We start from the raw sequence: 9,403 nt of genomic DNA, 5'->3' as shown, positions 1-9,403 counted from the left end.
AATGCTTTGGGTATATACCCAGTAATGGGATGGCTTGGTCAAATGGTATATTTCTGGTTTTAGATCCTTGAGGAATCACCGCCCTGTCTTCCACAATGGTTGAACTAGTTTACACTCACACTAACAGTGTAAAAGTGTTCCTATTTCTCCATGTCCTCTCCAGCATCTGTTTTTTCCTGACTTTTTAATGATTGCCATTCCAACTGGTGTGAGATGATATCTCATTGCGGTTTTGACTTGCATTTCTCTAATGACCAGTGATGATGTGCTGTTTTTCATATGTTTGTTGACCACATAAAATGTCTTCTTTTGAGAAGTGTCTGTTCATATCCATCGCACACTTTTTGATGGGGTTGTTTTTTTCTTATAAATGTGCTTATGTTCCTTGTAGATTCTGGATATTAGCCCTTTGTCAGATGGATAGATTGCAAAAATTTTCTCCCATTCCGTAGGTTGACTGTTCACTCTGATGATAGTTTCTTTTGCTGCACAGAAGCTCTTTAGTTTAATTAAATCCCTTTTGTCAATTTTGACTTTTGTTGCCATTGCTTTTGGTGTTTTAGTCATGAAGTCTTTGCCCATGCCTATGTCCTGAATGGTATTGCCTAGGTTTTCTTCTAGGGTTTTTAATGCTGTTAGGTCTTATGTTTAAGTCTTTAATCCACCTTAAGTTAATTTTGCATAAGGTTTAAGGAAGGGATCCAGTTTCAGTTTTCTCTGCAGACTCTTATGGCTAGCTATTCACATAACATCTCCACTAGAATGTCAAATAGACATCTCAAACATCCCACGTCCAAACTACACTCCTGATGATGCTAAAGAGATGTATTCCACTTACTATCTTTCCATCTTAATCAATGGCATCCACCTTTTCCCATTTACTCAGTCCAAAATCATACAATTCTCTTTAACTCATCTTCCCCACCCCCCCAACAAATCTCACATTTGCTAGCAAATCTTGTTAATTCTACTTTAATTATATGATTTGAACTCCACCTTTTCTCATCATTTCCACTGCTCTGCTCCTCATCCAGACTGTGCATGTGTTTCACTTGGATTACTGTATTAGCCTGCCAAGTGGTGTTTTAGTGGTCTCTTCTTGAACTGCCAAGAATCTATTCTCAGCTATCAGCATATTTATAGTTGTTGTGAGATGATATGTGAGTTCTTTGAACATTACCCTCTAGTGGCTCCCCATCTTATTCAGAATCAAAGACACAATCGTTCCAAGCCCATGTATCTGGCTCCTCATTGCCCCTCTAAGAGCATCTCCTATTGCTCTCACCTCTCTCCCTGGGTTCTAGGCTCACCAAGCACACTTCTGTCTCAGGGACTTTACACTAGCTATTCACTCTCTGGAATGCTCTTTCATGAATAGATGTGTAAATTGCTCCTCCAACTCTTTCACATCTTTATTTAAATGTCACCTTCCCAGTGAAGGCTTCCTGGATTATCCCCTCACCCATCCGTGGAACTTCCTTTCCACTTTCCTTGATTAATTTTTCTTCTTGGCAGTTTTTTTTTTCCTTTTAACTTGAGATATAATTTAAATAATACTTTATTTTGTTGACTGCCTTTCCTCACCATACTACAAGCTCCATGAGTGTGGGGATATTTGTCTCTTTTGTTTACTGCTACTTCCCTAACACCTCCAACAGTAGGTGTTTATTACATACTTTCTGGATGCATGAAAGAAAGATGAAGAAACTCATCCCTCAGTACAAGAACTGTGTCTTCTGAATGATTGCATTAGGTGTGCTCTATACATTTTCCCCTCTCTTAACAGTCTATAATTCCCTGACTCTGGGGCCTTCTAGTTGGTATGTTCCCTATTAAACTACAGGCAGATTTTTATTAAGAAAATTCATTGCAGTAAGTATTTATATAGAGCAATAATTATTTGTAACGTTTTGTTGGTCAGTTTAGGAACAAAGCTTCCTACGCTTAGCAATTACGTGCAATCATTTTCCCTGTTCATGTAACAGTCTTCTCATATGAGAATAATAGATGGAACAGTATTTTCATTTAGATTGAACTTTCGTTGTATTCTTTATGGTAGTTCTGATCACAGAAAATGATTACTCCTCCACCACGTCCTCTCAAAAAATAAAAAAAGTTGACTAGTTGAAACTCCCAACCCACTCTTCAAAAACAAGAAACACAAAACAAAAACCTACCAGGAAATAAACATGAATATCTAAGGGGACCTGAGGGTGTTGTCAGTTCACTTTATTAATCAGCTTAACACAATCCAGCCTAACAAAACAAATTAGAACTTAAGTCAAAGCCACAAGGGGTTAAAGCGGTTGTAGGAGGTTTGAGAAGGGCCATTGAGCCACAGGTTGCATCTAGTCAATCTCAAGCTTGCTGCACAGTTAAAGCCGACCATTCTACCTTCCCTAATAATACTTTAGTTGAACCCTTAAATCCTCCCAGAAGTCCTCCCTAGTTATTATTAACTAACCCCTTCTCTCAATTCCTAAGTCCAACTCTTCTCTTCTGAGCCCATTTCTTTATTCCACATCCCTCATTTTCAGATGGTGACCACAGCATTTACCACAGGAGAAAAGAGAAACCATCAGTCACAGATTGCCTTAATTTTCCTTCCTTCCCCCTTCTATGAGCTGAACACATTTTGTGTTCACCTGAACATCTTTTCCTTTTGTCCCAGAATGAAATATTTTTCAATGCTAATCCCTTCACCTGTACTTTTGATTGTATCCTCTTAAAGATTTCCTTCCTCAATTATCTCCTCTGACTTTTTCAGTGTTTCAGTCTACCCTTGTTCCTTCTCCTCAGCTTATATAATTTGGCAATATGTATAAATACACCTCCTAGCACAGTGTCCGGAAAATAGCAGGTGCTCAGTAAATGTTAGTTTGACTCCCCTAAAGCTTCAAGTGTCCCTTAGCCTGAGAAAAACCATCCATTCTTGACACTGCATCTCCCCAAACTGCCACACTCCTTTTCCTTCCCAAGCCTTTTTTTTTTTTTTTTTTTTTTTTTGAGACAGGAGTCTCGCTCTGTCACCCAGGCTGGAGTGCAATGGTGTGATCTTGGCTCACTGCAACCTCTGCCTCCCGAGTTCAAGCGATTCTCCTGCCTCAGCCTCTCCAGTAGCTGGGATTATAGGCGTGCACCACCACGCCCGGCTAATTTTTGTACTTTTAGTAGAGACAGGGTTTCACCATATTTTCCAGGCTGGTCTCAAACTCCTGACCTCAGGTGATCCGCCCACCTCGGCCTCCCAAAGTGCTGGGATGTCAGGTGTGAGCCACCATGCCTGGCCCTTCCTAACATTCTTACAAAAGCATTCTCTATGCCCAATTTCTCTACTCTTACTTGCTCATCTAAGTTTTGTCTCACATTATATAATTGAATTATTTAATCAAATACTCTCGGATTTTTGTTTAACTTGACCGTTTTACGGCATTTGACAACACTAACCAGTTCCTCCTTTCCATTTTGTTAAAAAAAAAATTCTTGGACTTTTTTCAACATTTCTCTCTGATTCCCCTTTACTCTCTGTTGTTCTTCAATGTTCTTTGGTGGGTACTGCTCTGCCTCCATCAATGGTTCCTTAAATGTTTTTCTGTCCCTAGCAATTTTCTTTTCAATCTATTCACCTTCCTTCTTTAAAATGTTCCCTTCCACACCCATTCTCTGAACTGTCGCCTATACTGCAGATTGCTCCCAAATCTGTATCTTCTTTCCAGATTTTTTCTCACAACAGAGCTACTTCTACTTACTGGATATTCTAGCATTGCCTTACATTCTATATAACCAAAACTGAGCTCAATATCTTTCTCTTATGCATTTTTCCTTTTCCTATGTTTCCGAATTGAATAACAATATCACTTGTCACCCAGATCCCCACAGCCCTCTGTGCATGTTGTGTTTTATTCATCTTTGCATCCTCCACCTCATCCCCTAGCTTCTGGTTCATTCAAGCCCATTATAGTTCCTAGTACACAGAAGACACTCAAAAGCTATTTGTTGAATGAGTGCATAAATAAAACCCTTTCAGAGTAATAAATCTATAAGCAATCAAGGGTGCTCTTGATTTTTCCATAAAGTTATGTAGGACATTGTAATCACCCAGTTGATCATTGCTAAGAAAGTGCTTGATCTTATTCTCTATTATCAGCTTGCAGGAGAAAGGAGAAACAAATATGTTTTATGTTTCTTGTATAGACAGGATGACTAATCTTAGAAGACTTTTATAAAAACGGCATCTTCCAAGTCAACATGAATGTAAAGTGCTGAAAGAATGAACTGTGATTGCTGCTTGGGGACTGGTAGAGTGAATTTTTGACTCCCATTCTTGACCCCCATTCTTGACCCCTCCTAATACACAAACCCTTTGCCATATAATTCATCAGTCCTTCCCACTAAAGGCGTTGGTGAAAATTCTCATGCTTTGACTTTGGGCTCTGCCATGTTGCTTTCACTAATGGATGTTAGTGGACTGGAGGCATGAGGCTTGACAGGTACTTGGTGGTTAGGTTTTCTTTCTTTACCTTTTGATCACCATGAGAGTAAGATATGTGGCTCACCTCACTAAGCCCAGGAGGAGAATGGGAGATGTGTAGAGCACAGCTACTCCAGCTGACCCACAGACCATCAGGGAGAAGCAAAGCCACCCAGTCCAACCTAGCCAAGATCAGTTTCTGAAACTCTAGCTAATCTGCAAACTGCATATGCCCAATAAATGCTTATCATTGTAAACCACCAAAATTTTGTGTTATTGTGTAGCAGTATTTGAATAACACAAATACCAACAGGCTTCTTTTTTTTTTGAGATGGAGTTTCGCTCTTGTTGCCCAGGCTGGAATGCAGTGGCATGATCTCAGCTCACTGCAACCTCCACCCCCGGGGTTCAAGCGATTCTCCGGCAGGAGAATCCTGAGTAGCTGGGATTACAGACATGCACCACCACGCCCAGCTAATTTTTTGCATTTTTAGTAGAGATGGGGTTTCATCATGTTGGCCAGGCTGGTCTCAAACTCCTGACCTCAGGTAATCCACCCTCCTCGGCCTCCCAAAGTGCAAGGATTATAGGCACTGACCTCATCAGCCTTCTTTTACTCCCTTTCTTCTTCCGACTCTTGCATTCTGCATCCCTTCTCCTGGGTTCTCTTCTCAGCAGTCTGCTAATGCGAAAATAATTGGCTTTAGGGTCAGAAAGTTGTGACTTTGAACTCATTCTGTGAATGACTAGGAGGCTTGTATATGTTACTTTTCTCCTTTGAGCCTTGGTTTCTTAATCTGTGAAGTAAGAAAAAGATACCTGTGATGACTCAATAAGCTACGTTAAGCAACCAGCATACAATAATCAGGCTACATTCCAGAACTGAGTGTAACTGACCAGAAGGGATCACAAACTGAGCAAAAGCAGTGGTTCCTTGTTCGATCTGCAAACTCTCCCCGTACAAAATTCTATTCCTTTCCCCCAGATTTGTTCTTCTTCTTAGGCTCAGGCAGTTTTACCATAGTGTGTTCCCTCTGCCTCCAGCACTGTGGTAAAGATGATATTTCTTATTCCTTTAATGGCTCTTGGCTACATCCATTCTCCAGGGACAATTCATTTTAAGGAGTGCCTTTTATGTTTGGCCTTCTTGTGTGTATTCTTTGAGGTATGTCTCGTGTGGGTGTGTGCCTTCAGTCCTGCACCGCTTAACAATGGGATATGTTATGAGAAGTGTGTCATTAGATGATTTCGTCATTGTGTGATCATAGAGTGTATGTACACAAACACAGATGCTATAGCCTACTTCACACCTAGGCTATATGGTATAGCCTATTGCTCCTACGCTACAAACCTGTATAGCATTTTACTGTACTGAATACAGCAGGTGATTGTAACACAATGGTAAGTATTTGTCTATCTAAGCATATCTAAACATAGAAAAGGTACAGTAAAAATACAATGTGAAAGATAAAAAATGGTCTACCTGTATAGGGCACTTACCACGAATGGAGCTTGCAGGACTGGAATTTGCTCCAGGTGACTCAGTGAGTGAGTGGTGAGTAAATGTGAAGGTCTAAAACATTACTGTACACGACTGTAGACTTTATCAACACTGTACACTTAGGCTACACGAAATTTTTACAAAATTTTTCTTTCTTCAATAATAAATTAACCTAAGCATGGTGTAACTTTTTTGCTTTATAAACTTTTAGCTTTTTTAACTTTTTGACTCTTTTATACCAACACTTAGCTAAAACACAAACACACTGTACAGCTGTACCAAAATATTTTTTATCCTTATTCTTTAAGCTTTTTTTCAATTTTTTCAATTTTTATTGTTTTACTTTTTAAACTTCTTTGTTTTAAACCAAGACACAAACACACCTTAGCCTCGGCCTACTCAGGGTCAGGATCATCAGTATCACTGTCTTCATTTTGTCCCGTCTCTACATTTTGTCCCACTGGAACACCTTTCAGGGGCAATAACGCCAGTGGAGCTGTCATCTCCTATAATAACAATGTCTTCTTCTGGAATCCTTCCTGAAGGATCTTCTTGAGGCTGTCTTCTAGTTAACTTTTTTATTTTTTAAATAAGTAAGAGTACACTCTAAAATAATAATGAAAATATAAGTACATAAACCAATAACAGTCATTTCTTATCAAGTATTATATACTGTATGTAATTATATGTGCTAGAATTTTCCATGACTGGCAGCACAGTAGGTTTCCAGCAGCATCATCATGAACATGAGTAATGCATTGCTATGACATCAGTAGGCTGTAGGAATTTTTCAGCTCCATTATAATCCTACAGGACCACTGTTGTATATGTGGTTTGTCACCGATGAAAATATTATTGTGTGCCACATGACTGTATGTGTGTGCATATAAAATGTTAATTTGATCTTTAATTGAAGTATTTAATCTATTTACATTTAATGTTATTATTTATATATTTGAGTTTTAGTTACCATTTTACTATTTGTTATCTACTTGACTCACTTGTTTTATATTCCTTTTTCTCTTAGCTTCATTTGCATTAATTTTTAGTACATTATTTTCCCTCTATTAACTTGTCAGTTACACATTTGCTTACTATTGTTTTGGTGGTTACTCTAGAAATCACAACATATATTTTTTATTATTACTGTCTAAAAAACAAAATAGCCCTTTTCCACTTTTTCAATAATGCTAGAACCTTCAATGTTTTAACTCCATCCACTCTCTTCATCTTATGTGTTACTGCTGACATATTTTCATAAGACATATTTACTTTATACAATTATTGATTTATATTTATCAACATATTTACCATTTCCATAGCTTATTAGTGTATTTCTATATTTCCATTTCATAATCAATATTGCCAGAAGTTTTTGTAGTCTTTTCAAAGAACCAGCTTACTTACTTTGTTAAACAATTATATATATTTTATCATTACTTTCTGCAATTATCTCCTTTCTATATTCTTTTAATGTATTGTATAAATATTTGTCCTTTTTTTATCTGCTTGATCTATCAATAACTAGGAGAGGTGCATTTAAATTGCTCACTAAAGTGATGAATTTATCAATTTTTCCTGTAATTCTACTGATTTTTATTACAAAGCCAGAAGCATATAGAAATTTAGACATGTTATATATTCCTGGTAGATTAAACTTTTAATTATGTAGAGGACTTCTCATAATGCTCTGGCTTAAAACATTTTTTATTCAATATTAAAATAACTCCTTTAGCTTTCTTTGAACAGTATTTTCCTGGTATATCTTCACTTTTTAAAAATTTTCACTATTCTGGCCGGGCCCGGTGGCTCATGCCTGTAATCCCAGCACTTTGGGAGGCCGAGGTGAGTGGATCACGAGGTCAGGAGTTCAAGACCAGCCTGACCAATATGGTGAAACCCAGTCTCTACTAAAAAGAAAAAAAAAAAAAAAAAAAATTAGCCAGGCATGGTGGCAGGCACCTGTAATCCCAGCTACTCGGGAGGCTGAGGCAGGAGAATCGCCTGAACCCAGGAGGCAGAGGTTGCAGTGAGCCAACATGATGCCATTGCACTCCAGCCTGGGCGACTGAGCAAGATTCCATCTCAAAAAAAAAAAAAAAAAATCACTATTTTTGTATATCTGTTGTATATATCATTATAATTTACTTTTTTTCCCCACTCTGACAATCTCTTTCTTAAATGGTAGTTACTATTTATTCTATTTTATTCATATATTTGGGCTGTCATCTTTGTAGTTCTATTTTTTGTTTTTATGCTTTTTTTGGCCTTTCTTTAGACAACCTAAGTCCCACTTTTGAAAAAATTCTTAATTCCTATTTTCCCTCCACTATTTAGAAAATTACTCTCTCCATTCTTATGACGACTATCTTTGATACTACAGTGCACACTTAACAATGTTGAGGTTAACCAATATCTTATAGCTTTTGTCCTGAACAGTTCATGAATGTTAAAACACTTAAATTCAGATCACCCTATCCCAACTTACATACTACTTCTATTCTCTATTTTAGTAATTTATTAAAACTGTAGTTGGCCGGGTGCAGTGGCTCACGCTTGTAATCCCAGCACTTTGGGAGGCCGAGGCGGGCGGATCACGAGGTCAGGAGATCGAGACCACGGTGAAACCCTGTCTCTACTAAAAATACAAAAAAATTAGCTGGGCGTAGTGGCGGGCGCCTGTAGTCCCAGCTACTCGGAGAGGCTGAGGCAGGAGAATGGCGTGAACCCAGGAGGCGGAGCTTGCAGTGAGCCGAGATTGTGCCACTGCACTCCAGCCTGGACGACAGAGCGAGACTCCGTCTCGAAACAACAACAACAACAAAAAAAAATACTGTAGTTGTATTTTAGTGGAGGGCCTTTCAGAATATCATGTTGGGGGCACTGAAGGAGGCAAGGATCTTCTCCCTTTATTTGCTGACCCAGTCGTCTGCTTTTTGCTGGTTTCTTGACTCAGGGTTTACTCCTCGTGGTTTGGATGGATTACTCAACTGCCCCACAACTCTTTTGCCATGGAACTGCTTCTCTGTAGACCTGTTGCCAAGGTTCCGCAAATGAACTCAAGCACCAAGCAATTGCTGTAGGCCTCTTCCTGAAATCTTCTCGTTAGTAGTCCCTTGGACTTGTCTAGGAGATATGTACAATTAAAGAAGAAATCACAAACAGAAGAGCAGAGAAGTCGTCTTACGGGAAACCCTGAGAATCTGCAGTTTTGATTATACTCCTGTGACATGGCCTTTTTGCAGCATTGTTATATTCTGCAGAGAACATTACTAAGATTTATTCTCTACTTAAATGGAGATTTGGCTATTTTCCTATATGGCGTTTTAGATGGTTGAATCTTCTTGCTTCTGGAAGTCTTTACAGCTTCTGGAAGTCTTTATATAACCCTACAATGCTCTCAACCTCCTCTGAAGAGTCCCTATCTTTAT

Source organism: Nomascus leucogenys, chromosome 15 (assembly GCF_006542625.1).
Source record: "Nomascus leucogenys isolate Asia chromosome 15, Asia_NLE_v1, whole genome shotgun sequence".
NCBI lineage: Eukaryota > Metazoa > Chordata > Mammalia > Primates > Hylobatidae > Nomascus > Nomascus leucogenys.
The sequence above is the reverse complement of the archived record's forward strand: the minus strand, read 5'-3'. Positions refer to the sequence as shown.